Raw genomic sequence first — 15970 nt, forward strand, 5'->3', positions numbered from 1 at the left:
TTCCACGATTCTGTGATAAGTCCAGCTATTCACTTTATTCATACACTTTCTTTAAAACAATTGGGTTAAGGGCCGGGATAGCTCAGGCTGGTAAAGAAGCCTGTTATTAGAACACAGAGCCTGCAATTACTGCAGGTTCAAGCCCGGCCCAAGGTTGACTCAGCCTTCCATCCTTTATAAGGTAGGTAAAATGAGGACCCAGATTGTTGGGGGGGCAATAAGTTGACTTTGTAAAAAATATACAAATAGAATGAGACTATTGCCTTATACACTGTAAGCCGCCCTGAGTCTTCGGAGAAGGGCGGGATATAAATGTAAACAAAAAAACAAAACAAAACAAAAAAACAAAAACAAAAACAATTGTGCAGTAACTTTCTCATGCAAATGCATTCATCAGTTAACTGTTTTTTTATTTTTTAAAAATAAAAAAGTATGTTTTTTAAAAAACATACAAACATAAAAGCATCATCCATTCAAATTCCAAATACAATGTGTCGGTGTGTGTATATTACATTTTTGTGCAAACAATAATTACTTATCATTAATTTATTTATTCCTCCATTTGCTTTTAACTTTTGAAAAGCAAAAATCTAGTCTGCACAACTGCTACCCAGCATAAGTTTCAAGACATTTTTCCAAATTTTTGGTCACTGTCATCTTGGTTTTCTTTCAATTAGAATTCCACCAAATACTTTTCTGGGCGTGCTTAACAAACTAATCTAATACCCTGTAGTTTTTGCTTCACTATTGCTGCTTTTGCTTTTATATAAAAGAAGAGTAAGAACATTCTTTTATTTTTTTTCCCCACTTCCTTTTTCCATATCTGCCTTGAACTGTGATCCATTCCAGACTATTCAAAAAATGATGGTTTTAGATTTATAATAATTCCTTTGCCATGTGTAAGCACAATAGACATATGTTTAAAATCAGGGTATTGGAAACAAGATCATTTCCTAAGCAGACGCTCACCAAGAGTCATCAGTCTGTCATTGTTGGCTCATGCTACTCTGTTATGATCTCTAATCCAGAGACTACTTCGCAAGCAAACCTATTATTGCCACATCTCATCAATTAGAAAATAGATTTTGACCACATCCTACCAAATAGAAGAGCACTGACATACTCTTGGGATGTGATGTTTGGACATTGAAAACGAATTGTTTTTCAGTTTTTAATTTCCTTTCTCATAACATTTTGTCACTGAGAATATGAATGCACTGTAGCAGTTAAATACATAATTACTGTGAACTGGGCCTTTCTGCTACTGTAATTTTATTATATGAGAAGAACACTATTGATTTCTGGTTTACTCCCAGCGTGCTTCATTGGGATTCTCTGAGAAAGCCCATAAGTAGGGCTTGAATTTAGAAGTCCTTCTGTTGGCATTTCACAGGCACATTATTTTTATTTGATCATCTTTCTTTAACTTGATCTTCCTACATGATAACTTTTCTTTAACTTGACGTGGTCCAGATGTATCAGGATTTCTGGTCTTAGGAGTTATAGTTCAATGGATCTGTGTGTTTTTAGACTGAAGAAGCTCACTTTATCCCTAATAAAGCTATTCAAAACTGCAATCAACAGGCAGTTCGGTTCCAGGTTTATTAAGGAATGGATTCCTCTGAGTTCTGATGTTAATGGCAGGAGAAAAATAGCAATTGTTCACTCCCCCCCCTCACCATTTGTCAGTGTATTCAATTGCAATTTCAAACACAGAGTAATCGGTTTATGTTTGATTAAAACTCAAATCAGACCATTATTGAAGAGAAAACTTTGGCCTGCTGAAAATTCAATTTCCTTTTCTATATTTTCTGCAGCCTTACATTTTTGAGATGGAATTTTTGTTGCTTCCAGTGCAGCCCCTCTGTAGGATTAATATGATCATTCTATCCCCATTTCCTGTGGCATGTGTCAGTTGCTTTTTCTTTTTAATCAATAGATGGCATTAGAAAAAATGTTTACAAATATTCACTAATGAAAGAAGAGTTATATAGGTGCATATACCATGTAGGCATATATGCACCCAACCATCTATCTATCTGTGTGTGTGTGTGTATCTATATCTATATCTATATCTATATCTATATCTATATCTATATCTATATCTATTCTGAGGTTTTCGCAGGTGTGTATATGTAGGTCTTTGGTTATTCTGGTTTTCTCCCGCGTAAAATTAGAAATGTCTTGGTGATGTTTCGACAAAGTCTCATTCATCATCTTCAGGCTTCAGCTTCTTGCTCCTAGAAGTATGAAGCTGAAGCCTGAAGATGACGAATGAGACTTCGTCGAAACGTTGCCAAGACACTTCTAATTTTACGTGGGAGAAAACCCGAATAACCAAAGACCTACCTACCTACATACATACATATATACACATTCATTCAAATAGCGGAGAAAGTTCCTGAACATCTTAAATTTAAATTTAAGATGCCTTACCCATGTATTGTATTCTATATGCAATGAATTTAATATTGTCTTTATTTTGGTTCTTAAAAATAATGTGAACTCATTGCTTTGGTAAAATAAGTTAATCTTAGACTTGAACTGCTAGGCGGGCAGTTATTATCCTTACTTAATAATTAAGGTCACTGTGTGACATAAGAGTTTAGTAAAGGGTGGTAGTTATGATAATCAAGTCATTCAGATTATGTTAGTTTGAAGTAATGCAGAGAATAATAGAGGGTGTCTTAGATGAACTCATCCTAAAATATACAGGATTTAAAATATTCACAAACCTCTAAATAACAAGTGAAGTACCAGAAGTACCATGGAAGATCATCTCCTATCAAAGTGAATATCTTCTATGTCTGGAAGAAGGTAAATTATTGTAATCATTACACTTCTCTGTGGTGGCAGTTTACTTCTGCGGATAAGGAGTTGATGACTGTAAATTGTGATAAGTTTTGTGATTGGTGAGGAAGTTTTTATTTATTTGTTTGCTTCAGCTTTAGAGCTGCCCAACTCCAGGCTGATTCTGGGCAACTAAAATAGATAGCAACAAAAGTACACCAAAATGAACAGAAATAAACAGAAAAGGAATATTTAAAAAAACACCAAATTGAGACAAGTATATCAGAATATATATGAATGTACATATCTAAGAGAAAGATTCCATCCACCTTACCCTTAGAAGACAGATACAGTAGGCCTCCGCAAATGCCTAGAGGATGAAAGTTATCTGGATGTCATTTCAAAGGACAGTCACCAGAATAGAGAAACTACCTTCCTAGGCCCTTGCACCCTAAAATACAACACTATTTGATTGAGAACATCCAGAATATAGCCATTTTATTGGCTCTTTCCAGCTGGACAAAAACTATGGAAAACAGGAGGTCTCTGAAATAACTGGCCTTATGCCATATGGTATATATAAGTGATTGTTGTGACCTAAGCCCAAATAGTTATTACCAGACACAATCAGTCCTAAACAAACATATTTTATTAGAACAGCTGAGAATTACTTCATTATCAGCTTAGTCCAAATTAAGTCCAAAATAAAGTCCTTCATAAAAAGTCCTTTGGTCTTATCACAAACCTTTGTCTTTTTTGGCACCCTGCCAAAGGCTTTTCTTGGCAAGAACCCCACAAAGTTCAGAAACAGGAGACAAGAAACACAGGGCCTCTGTGGCTCAGACTGGTAAAACAGTCTGTTATTAACACAGCTGCCTGCAATTACTGCAGGTTCTAGTCCCACCAGGCCCAAGGTTGACTCAGCCTTCCATCCTTTATAAGGTAGGTAAAATGAGGACCAGATTGTTGGGGGCAATAAGTTGACTTTGTATATAAATATACAAATAGGATGAAGACTATTGCTAACATAGTGTAAGCCGCCTTGAGTCTTCGGAGAAGGACGGGATATAAATGCAAATTTAAAAAAAAGAAACAATTATAGCAACATTGCTTTCCTACAAAGAACCCAAGAGCCCTTGCTGCTCTTTTAAGCCTTATGGGAGGGGCCAATCATCTCCTGGTCTTACTCCCAAGTTGTCCTTTTTGCTTTAGCTGCTCTTGCCTTCTGGCAGCTCTTTGCATGCATGCACTAGGAACAAGCTCCTCCTGTTCCTCTGCCTCTCTTCTGTCTGCCTCTGGAGGCTCCGGAGTCCACGTGTCTCCCCCAGATGGTCCTGGCTCCATCTCTGCCTCCAATGCAGAGCCCTCGTTCGGGCCTTCCCCTGACTCCAGGACTGACCCATTGTTCTCCCCAGCGTCCTCACTGTCTGACTCCGCTGGCAGCTCCACAGGCTGCTGGCGGACCACAACAGTGATAACCAGCACCTTGAATGACATACAGAAGCATTCTGGAAACCTATTTAGCTTGCAAAGCAGATGTTTCATGTGGCCATGTCAAGGCAGGTCCACCACTGCTATGTTCTGGACCAGTTGAAGCTGCTCATTCAGGCTTGGACAGCCTCAAGGCACTGGGGCAGAATATCAGCAGCCTTGCATGGCTGGTCTAAGATAAAACAGCAATAATTATCATCATCAACAAAATACTTTTATGTATATAGACACATATAGGCCGAGACCCTTGTTGGTAAGAGTTGAACCTCTAAATTATGTATGGGATGCAGGTTTTAATCTCACTGCAACATTTTCTAGGCATGTGGTACTCCACATCTAGCCTTGACATTAATGAATGACAGTCATTTAAGTTAGTGTGAGACCAAGTAAAAAATTACATTTACAAATATTATTGGAGTGTGAACCATATTATTATTTGCCAAATTATGCTTACTCTTACCTGGTTTAAAAATCATGCCTGCTTCTGTCTAGATCAGGGGTGTCCAAACTTGGTCCCTTTAAGACTTGTGGACTTCAACTCCCAGAGTTCCTCAGCCAGCTTTGCTGGCTGAGGGACTCTGGGAGTTGAAGTCCACAAGTCTTAAAGGGACCAAGTTTGGACACCCCTGGTCTAGATATATATTTTTTAAAGTTACATTCTTGTGGTGAAGCACCAGAAACTGATATTTACTTACCTCTTCGAATCTTAAAGTTGTTCCCAAATACTTTATGTTCTAGGCTTCCGTTCAGATTCACTGGATTGAAATGGAATCAGGAGGTTGGAGGGGGAGTAGCTCCCAAATTTTGAAAAATTCTTCCTTGGGGATAAAAAACTACAAGTATACTACCTATAACTGGTTTCACCTCTATTTGTTGAAGTTTGAAATGCAGAACTTTTCTTTATTGCTACTACTTTTTTTCCTGGTATTTTTTCTGGTCATAAACTGTACTAAATGAACAAAATCATCATTTAGATATAGTAATTATATATTTCAATAAGTTTATGATGTATTAAGAATGTTACAAATATTACAAATTGTTAAAGACATTAAATACTATTAGCAACAACTGCTGTCTTGAATTGTGCTTGGAGGCAGCTGGGCTGTCTGTGCTGACATTTCAGAATTGGTGATGTCGGCTCCCATTTGCTCCCTGCTAGTCAGAGGACTTTTCGTTTTATTCATAATAGTCTGAGATCAGAGCAGAGCCTGTGTTTTGCAGAACTGCAATGTATTAATTCCATATATGGATAATTCTGAACCTTTGTTTCAGTTCTGGATTTCTTTTTATAACTGTTACTATCTGTGTAGCCAAAATGCATGAAGTGTGTTCTGCAACAATAACAATGTTACAACAAAGCTTCTGTGTCCAAAAACAAAAAAGCATGACATTGCAGTTACCCTTTGCTCCCCCATCTCCCCTCCCCCCTCCTTTTTTGGCTTTCGTACTCTTGGCAGTCAAGCCGAGCAGTTTTCCAATTCATAGCTTCTTTCTAAAGTATCTGAAATGTTTGTGCAAAGCAAAACTCACAGTGTAATAGGGGCTGCTGTCTGTTCGGATTTCAATTCGAAAAAGAATTGGACGCTATTAAGCACAGCCATGCTTCTCTGGAAGTATGCGGCTTTTGTTGCTTTTGCGATCCTAAGATGAAAAGCAACAAAGTGTCTATATCATAACAGTTAAAGTTACGCATCAACAAAACAGCAGAGATTCTGACCAAACTTTAAACTTCAGTTTAATGCCAAAGTTGCATTTAGCTCTTGGGACAGACCAGCAATATTTGACTACAGTCATCTCCCACAAACATTACTATGTATCTTGGTTGCAGTTAATTAGAAATTTTCAGTTTTAAAATTTTAGAACTTGATTTAAATATAAATTGTAAATTGGATTATGATTAGAGGCTTACATCTATTTTTAGTCAAAATCCCCATACAGATCTTTCAAATGACATGTGATTTGAACAATATCAGTTTTTGGCTCGTCTTTAGAAGGCTAAGATAATAGTACTAAGTGATTAGGCGATGTAGAATATAATATTTATCAGAGTCAATAGAAGACATTCAATCAGTATTTATTGCAAAGACTGCTTAATAAAATGTATCACCTTCTAGAGAGGAATTTTTGTTCCTCAATAAGTCTGCTTGTCCTTAACAATTAAATGTACTTGGTCAATCAAATATTTACTTTGATGTGTTAGATTGTTCATTTTCTTTTAACTTTCCCCTTGCACCCCTGTTCAATTGCGTTTTCCTTCACCCAGAACTGAAATTCTAGACTTCTGCATGAATTGACTCTCTCCCTTTTAGTAAATAGCAATAATTCTTTGAACCCAAAATAATACACAAAGGGCTCTAAATCAGGATAAAGTATTTATAAAGTATAACATATAAAGTATGGATCTCTAGTTTTCCCAAAATGTTTTTGTTATAGCACTTATATAGAAGGAAGTTTTAATTTGTATGATATGCATGATCGGTGGAGTATACTGGTAATTTTCTTACTGAGGGTCTGATTTGTCCTTGGGATAAACCCAGATTACTTGATCTTCATATTTCTTTTAACTTTGGGGAATATTCAGAAATGCTTCTCATTACTAAAAACTTTTGATATTTATATTGAACATAGCCATATGGTTTTGTTAGTTTTTTTCATGCTGTTTTTCTTTGTCACCTTCAACTTAATTCAGCATTCAGTGTAATATAGTTGATTATGCTGCATTTCATAATTAGGGAATGATGCCAGGTTGTTTTGACAGGATGATGTCTATATCCACAAAATAATTTGTGTTGCCACTGCCAATTTGATCATATGCATCCACCTTTTTTTTTTTTTTGCAAGTCTCACCTTTAATTCTGCCAAAGTGGTTCCAACATGATTTATATTATTAGTTTTACAACAAATGAATGGCTCCAGATTTAATGGGAATATTTTATTAATCTGTTGTATGGAATGCAAGATTGGAGGAAAATCAATAAATTACAATGGAATCCTGACAAGACAGAGAATCTGTTAGAGCAGCGGCCCTCAATCTTTTGGGCACCAGGGATTGGTTCTGTGAAGAGAGATTTTTCCCACCGACTGGAGAGAAGGTGGTTTCATGTGCTGCCTGCATCCCATGGATGGGGTTTTGCTAGTTTGTGTGGCCCAGTTTCTGGCATGCTGCGGCCCAGTGCTGGTCCACGGACCAGGGGTTGGGGACCCCTGTGTTAGAGAGTAGCTTCCTGGTTTAGAAACTGGGGAGTTAACCTGGTGTAAATGGGATGGTACTCTCTCAAATAGAATAGTAGTTTTGGAGGTTCTCCTATAGTCACAATTGAAACTAGAGATCTCCATGGCTAGGAGTGTGTATTGCTAGCTTCTTTTGGGCGTAATATCTGGCTGAGGAATGCTATCCTCCTTTAAATCTGGAGGCAGCTGCTATAGCATGCTGAAAATTTACTTTAACTGTTAGGAATGTTGACAAAATATTTTTTCTTTGCTTTTCTTTGCCTCTTCCTTAATTTTTAAAATATATTTTATTGTATATTGTGTGTTCTAAAGTACTATTTTAGTATGAATTTTATTGTTTTATCTTAAGTTCTTGACAGTTCATTCTGTAAATCAGTATATAAATGTTAAAAAAATAAATAAAACAAAAGGCCTTCTTGTGAGCTATTTGTAGCCTTCCCTAACAATGTACTCTTAAGAATTCTTAAAATTGGAACTCTCAATTAGTCTAACCTATTAACTAATGGCAACATGACCTGAAATACAGTTTTATATTCTTTTAACGAACATAAACATTTATCAGCAAAATTAGCATTCTGTTATCATTCATCTCCTATTTCTGACAGATGATGATCTTAAAAGCTTTCTTTTCCTTAAGTCATTGAAAGTCTCTCCAACACTGACACCTTGTCATTCTCATGGGATGAAATTTATGAAACTAATTACACAGTGCATGTATAAATCGGCATATGGAAGGCTACATCTCTAAAATAGCACTTTAGCCATGCAATAATCTAATCAAACTTGACATTTCCTAGGAAGATGAAAAGCCTTTTATTTTTTTCAAAAAGCAGCTGTGTTTTTTTCTGCTGTGCTCTTTGGGCTGAAAGTCTGGAAATGCTTCTGTAATAAATCTATATCCAATCATGGTAATGGAATATTTATAAAAATAATTCAGGCTGCAATTGTATGCACGTTTCTTTTGAAGTAAGAGCCACAAACATAATGTGGTAGATGGAGTTCCAAATGACCATGTGATCCTCTAAATCAGGGGTGTCAAAGTCAATTTCATTGAGGGCCACATCAAGGTTGTGTTTGACCTTGGGGGGCTGGGATGGGTGTGGCCAGGGTGGGCATGCCCAGATTGATGTCACTTGTGTTGGGGGCGCCTGTGATGGCCTGAGCGTTCTGCCAGCGAAAACAGGCTTCCAAGCTCCATTTCAGCTGCGATGGCCTCCTGCATCCCTCTGCCAGCAAAAATGGAGCTTGGGTGGGCCACACACGGCCCTCCAAAGCTCTGTTTTTGCTGGCAGAGGCACTATAGGGCGGTCTTTTGCTGTCTGCAGAATGGCCCTGTGGGCCAGATCTAAGCAGCCCAGAGGCTGGATCTGGGCCCGGGGCCTTGAGTTTGACATCCCTGCTCTAAATAATATTGAGTTGTACAGTAAAATATAGCTTGACCCAGACTAAACTTTTATCAAACTGCACTGCTGTTGCTTTTATACCTTAAAAATAAGAAACAAAGACAGAAATTACCGCCGGTTTTAAATTAAAATGTAATTGTGTTTATCGTCTACTGATTCCCAAGAAATAGTGCTTTTCCACAAATATACGTGGATAAAAAGGACAGAAAATAATTTAATGCATACTGTAGATTTTATTAATTCTGAATAACTGAATTGATAGACATTTATGGTGAATTCTACTGTCTCCCCTTTCTTGTTCCTCTTGTTGGAAAATAACTGCTTTTTTGGACACGGAAAAAATGAAGAGTTGGTTTGGGCCAATGGGGAAACATCATTTCAGGCTTTTGCCTCTGGAGATGTTTCCATTATATGTCTTTCCTTTTGTTGGCAGAAAGGATGTCTAGATTAGTATAGCTGGTATATATTATAGCAAACTCTAGGCAGAGATGTTTATGTATTACAAAAAAGGGAGGAAGGATAGTACTGAAGAGTTTTGTTAAAATAAAGAGGATTGTCAAAGGCAATCTCAACTACTGATGTTATAAGGTAAAATGTGTGATCTTTGAAGACAAAGTCTGTTCAGGGACTAATTTTGCAAACACTAGAATTATATTCCTATTGTACATTTGAATATATTTACTAAAAACCTTAGCAGAACTCTTCAGCCTGTAAATGTTAATAATGTCCAGGCGCTAAATTTCAAAGGAACACAATATTCTATTTTTAAGATATTTTTTCTATATTAAAATGAATTAAGAATTATAATTTGATTGCTCAGCAATTATTTCTGTGCCATATTTAGAACTTCTGAGATACTGGCATTTAATATTCTATTTTTAAGATATTTTTTCTATATTAAAATGAATTAAGAATTATAATTTGATTGCTCAGCAATTATTTCTGTGCCATATTTAGAACTTCTGAGATACTGGCATTTAAGTATAATCTTTTATTTTTAAAAAGAATGTTGCCATTTTATCTATTTCTCCCCCTTCAATATGTGATTTGTCCTATTCAGATCCATGTAAGAAAGAACATTACTCAAACTGATTGATGGATGGATTGATTAAAAAATTTGTATGTCAATCCATCTTAAACAAGTCTGGGCAGCACATATCAGAAATAAAACGGAGTAACTATAAAATATAACCCAAACCATTAAACTATCAAATAAAAACATTATTCAGATGATGATAAAATTTCAGAAGTTGTATATTTGTATCTTCTGTCATCACCTTTCACCAGTGTATATAAAATTTTAAATAATATACTGTAGTAATACATTGTAGTTATAGATCTAGAGAACATAAATTAGGTTGTCTCTTAAACATGCTTTTCTGACCTCATATATTTCAATCTACTGCCATTCTTGGTATCTGCTCAAAACTATTTATATCAGTTTGCTTTATTGAGTAGATATGTTTTCAAATCCTTATTAAATGCATGTAAGAATGTATGGGGCTGGGAAATTCTGTAATCAAAAAACCCAGATCCTAAAAACCATGCAAATGAGATGGAGCAACATTGAAAAGGGAATGGAAAAACCTCTGCATGGTGTGTAAACAGAATCATAGCAAGACAAGAGCGGGACCAGATACTTGGGAATGGCTGACCACTGGACCTTTAAATAACAGCACCAAGCATTCAAAGGGAGTCAGTGTAAAGCCCCTTGGATAGAAAAAAACATAAGAAAACTAAGGGGGATCCAGAACAATGTGCGTTACAAAGCTGTGAACCAAGTTCAATAGTCAGAAGAAAAAGCAAGCTTCACCCATAAAATATTACAGTAGTCCTGGCAAAAAACCATTGGGGCCTAGACCTGTAAATGTCATCTGTCTACACATCCTCAGTCTTTCTAAGCGATGGATGGATAGATGACAATGCTCTTTACTTTTTTATAATTGCTCTAATTGGAACTGAAACGGAAGCGAGAGAGAATAACAGAAGCAGGAATGAAGGCATTAGATGTGACTTACTGTTCAGCTTTTCTTATCTTCCTGTTCTCCTTTTCCAGTTTAACAGGCATACTTCAAAATGTTATCAGGCAAAGAAAGCTGGTTATAGTTTACAGCATTGTCTTTGTTGGGGAATAAACTTTTCATTTCATTATCAAACTATTTATTTATTTGATATATATTAATCCTTCTTTTGTGACAGCTAACAAAACTTAAAACCAAAGTCAGGATATAATTTTTTTAAAACTACAATTTAAAATTAGCAATAAAATGCTAAAATAATCTTAATGGTAAAATCCTTCTGAACAAGATACATCTCACTGTGATCATCACAATTTTGATAAAGGGAATACAGCTCATGCCAAACAGGGTGAATTTCAGGCTGAATCCACTTTCCTGTTTATCACCCTTGCCTTGTTTGTATTTAATATCACAGAGCCCATTATTAAATATAGACGGCATTACTTCCTTAGAATCGGATGTAAAGGAACATGAGAGCTGAGTGTCAAGGACATTCCAATAATACCCATTTCCAAAATTGCATATAACTTATCTCAGTGTTTCATTGGAGGCAAGGTAGGAATCCTGTAGATCAGCATTCAAGATATCAGAGTCTTCAGCACATTCTTCTGGAGAGAATGCAGCCATTTTAAAATAATGCCCCCCAACATAATCCCACCATGGAAGTCTGCTCTAATTTAGTTAGAATGGAAGGAATTAATTATTAGCGCTATACTTAATTCGATGGTGTAATTTAATTAATTCCTCAGCCAGCATGCTCTAGAATCAATTTAAAGTAGCTGAGGTTGAGAAACACCGTTCTAAAGAAAGCTTTCTGAATCTAAAATCCTCTGATTACTTGGTATAGCGTATAGAATGCTAATTCATCAAGCTGGGGAATTCTGGGAGTTGAAGTCCATACATCTTACAATTGATGTGTTTGAAAAAATAACTGATTTAGAGCAATTATCCATATGTGTCGGGACTAAAATTAGCTATACTGAATGTAAATAGTTGTATCCCCAAAATATATGGAAGACGCTACGTTGAAAATGTTTGTCTGGAGAATAAATAATTCTTTCTTTAGTATTGTGACATTGCCTTGGATAACAGTGGCCGTTTATTCTACTGAATTGGTTCTGTTATTGGCTGGTATTGCTTCAAAAATCTTTTAACACAGAGATTCTATTATGACTGAACCAAATGCTATGTACTTTTGATACTATTCCCATTATTTCTTGCTGTTCCAAGCTAGGAAACCACTACATTTCTACCAACAGTATTTCCTATTATTCAGGACAGTGACTAAGGCTGAGACTTCCTTTGAATTCCTGGTATTTGTTTGTGAGCTGTTTCTGACAATTTCTTCTACCATCTTAAATATTCAGGGCCAACCACCATGTTGTCATTAATTAAAATGTAGCTGTTAGCCCTATTACATCTTTTTCAAGGACAATCTTTTTCAAACAAGTTTAATATGCAGACTTCATATTCTAAAATATAAAGCATGGTAGGAGTTAACTTAGGGTTGTTTCAAGCATTACACATCAATTAGATAGTGAAATAAGTTTAAAACATATTAACATTATGGAAGATCAATGATGCCAGGAAATATTAGTTGCCTTTAAATAAATTCAGATGGAGAATTGAAAGAATTAGGATTTCCTAAATGATTTAAATGTTATGAAAAATATGTTTAGCTTTTTTAGAATATGCAAAATATGGCACAGAAAAATGTAATTTAACCAGAATGGCTTGAAAATAATGTTTAAAAGATGTCTTATACTATCACAATATTTAGCTACCAGTAGGAATAGCTAAAATAGACAAAGGAGTCAGGATTAATTTATAACCTTATTTTAATATGTTAAATTGCTTCTTAAGACAGTTTGTTTGAAAACAAATATCACAACATGCAAAAAATTACTCCTCAGTGTCCCTAAACATCTCAGAAAATTACTGTATTAGAGTCTATAAAACTGTCAGAGGAAACCTTTCCAAAGTTATTAAAATGCCAGAGAATCTTTTGGACCTTACGATATATTATTTATATTGCATAAAGCTAGTGTTTTAATATGAGATAGCCAAGTAGGAAACTTACAGTAAAAACAGGATGTGAATAACAAAATTTTGCATTAGAAAATATAGTGTAGGTTAGTTTTCATTTTTCAGAGAAATACCAGTTTAGCCACTTTTATTGAATAGTTGATGAAGATCAATTACATTCTGCCTTTACTCAAAAGTTCTTAAGGCACACATAGTACTCCTTTTCTTGGCAAAGTTTCTTCAAAAGTGGTTTGCCTTTCTTTCCTCCATAAGGTTGAGAGAAAGTGACTGGCCCAAGGTCACTCATGGCTTCATGGCCAAGGTGGGATTGAACTCTTAGTCTCCTGGTTTCTAGCCTGATGTCACAACCACTATTTTAAACTGACTGTCACATAACTTAGTGGAGCCCAAATCAGGTGCTGGTTCTCTTTCTCTCCATCCCTCCCTTCCTCTATCCATTTATCTGTGAATAGTAGCTTAATCAACATTTTAAAAAGGAGCTTTGTTGTTAGACTATGGTAGATCATCTGAAAAAGAAAAGGTTGATTATGTTTCCTCGGTACAGCTGTTATGTAGCAGAAGTAAAATATTTCCATTTACCTTAATATCCACTAAGAGACAAAACTATATAAGAAACAATCCACAAACTAGAATAGAATAGAATTTTTGTTGGCCAAATGTGATTGGACACACAAGGTGTGTCTTGGTGCATATGCCTCAGTGTACATAAAAGAAAAGATACCTTCATCAAGGTACAGCACTTATGTGAGTTGAGGACTGCCTCCATAAACAAAATTTCATTGATCAACAATGAACATCCTGGCCCTTTTCCACCAGTGAACTCACATCTTCAGCAGATGTGAGGGGGAGGGTTCTGTTCCAGTCTGTCAGGGTTGTTCTATCAATAAGGTAAGTGGGAGAGGCAGATATGGCGGAAGGGGGGGTCATATCAGGTTTCGGGGGTACGCCCTCGCTATTTGAGAGCGATTGCATGCTCCGGCCCCCCAGATTTTTCCCGTTCCCCGAGTGGCCAGAGTACTCAGGACTTGGGCCTCCGGCTGATGTTATGCAATGCAAGGTCCGTGGTTAACAAAGCCCCCCTGATTTCAGATCTAATTCAGGAGGGGACCACGGACGTTATGGGCATTACGGAGACCTGGTTGGGCACGGAAGGGGGGGTCCCCCTAGTGGAGATGTGCCCACCAGGTTTCCGAGCATTCCATCAGCCAAGGGCCCAAGGTAGGGGTGGGGGGGTGGCGGTTATTATCAAGGAAAGCCTGGAACCGAGGGAGACCACTGTGCCTCAGATAGCTGGTTGTGAATCCCTCTATGTTAAGTGGGGTCGTAGGACTCAGGTGGGCTTGTTGATCACGTACCTGGCTCCTTGCTGCATGACAACAGCCCTGCCCAAGCTGTTGAAGTTGCTGGCCGGGTTGGCAGTTGAAACCCCTAGACTGTTGGTCATGGGGGATTTCAACCTGCCATCAACTGGCGCAGCATCCTCGACGGCTCGGGAGTTCATGGCTTCCATGACGGCCATGGACCTGACTCAATTAGTGGACAGCCCTACCCACATCGGGGGAGGCACTCTAGATCTGATTTTTGTCTCTGGCCAGTGGGCGAATGATCTGATTTCAAAAGATTTAGTTATCGAGCCTTTGTCATGGTCAGATCATTCTCTTCTTCGTCTGGACTTTCAAACTGCTACTCACCACCGCAGGGAGACGGAACCAATGCGTTGGTTCCGTCCCAGGCACCTGATGGACCCAGAGAGGTTCCTGATGGAGCTTGGGCCGTTTCCCGAGAACCTGGCCCGCGGCACGACTGAAGAACTAGTCGTGGCCTGGGAACAGGCCGTGGCTGGAGCTTTGGACTGTGTCGTGCCTTTGCGTCCTCTGACCCGGCGCAGGTCTCAACCAGCTCCTTGGTTCTCCGAGGAGCTGAGGGAGATGAAACGCCGGAGAAGACGCCTAGAGAGTGTCTGGAGATCCAGCTGTTCTAAGGCTGACCGGACACTAGTTAGGTCCTATAGTAGGACCTACCTAGTGGCATTGAGGGATGCGAAGCGTTCTTACGTTTCCTCCCTCATTGCGTCAGCAGATAACTGCCCGGCCGCCCTGTTTCGGGTTACCCGCTCTCTTTTTCAACAGGAGGGACGGGAGGACCCATTACAAGGGCATGCCGAGGAGTTTAACGGTTATCTATAGGATAAAATCGTTCAGCTTCGGGATGGATTGGATCAAAATTGGGTAGATCCAGGCGAGAGTTTCGAGACCTGTCTTGTTGAGACTGTTTGGGATGGTTTTGACCCTGTGACTCCCAAGGATGTGGACAGATTGCTGGGAAGGTTGAATGCCACCACATGTTTACTGGACCCGTGCCCCTCCTGGTTGGTGCTGGCCACGCAGGAGGTGACACAAGGCTGGCTCCGGGGGATTACAAATGCTTCTTTGTGGGAGGGGGTCTTTCCCGCTGCCTTGAAAGAGGCGGTGGTGAGACCTCTCCTCAAGAAGCCTTCCCTGGACCCAGCTGTTTTAGGAAATTACCGTCCAGTCTCAAACCTTCATTTTACGGTGAAGGTTGTAGAGAGTGCGGTGGCATGCCAAGTACCCCAGTACCTGGATGAAACCGTCTATCTAGACCTGTTCCAGTCCGGCTTCCGGCCCGGATACAGTACGGAGACAGCTTTGGTGTCGCGTTGGTGGATGATCTCTGGAGGGCCAGGGATAAGGGTTACTCCTCTGCCCTGGTCCTATTAGACCTCTCAGCGGCTTTCGATACCATCGACCATGGTATCCTGCTGCACCGGTTGGAGGGGTTGGGAATGGGAGGCACCGTTTATCGGTGGTTCTCCTCTTACCTCTCTGACCGGACACAGACGGTGTTGACAGGGAGGCAGAGATCGACCCCGGGGCGCCTCGTGTGGGGTGCCGCAGAGATTGATTCTCTCGCCTCTCCTGTTCAACATCTATATGAAGCCGCTGGGCGAGATCATCAGTGGTTTTGGGGAGA

The 15970-nt window shown here is 38.5% G+C and overlaps 1 protein-coding gene across 1 annotated transcript in view; it reads left to right on the forward strand.

Annotated features, from left to right (window-relative positions):
* Nucleotides 1-15970, forward strand: part of MAP1B (microtubule associated protein 1B) — a 79993-nt gene that overhangs the window by 17797 nt on the left and 46226 nt on the right. The gene's annotated exons all lie outside the window — the stretch shown is intronic.

The sequence above is a fragment of the Ahaetulla prasina genome, chromosome 2, assembly GCF_028640845.1.
Source record: "Ahaetulla prasina isolate Xishuangbanna chromosome 2, ASM2864084v1, whole genome shotgun sequence".
Classification (NCBI taxonomy): Eukaryota; Metazoa; Chordata; class Lepidosauria; order Squamata; family Colubridae; genus Ahaetulla; species Ahaetulla prasina.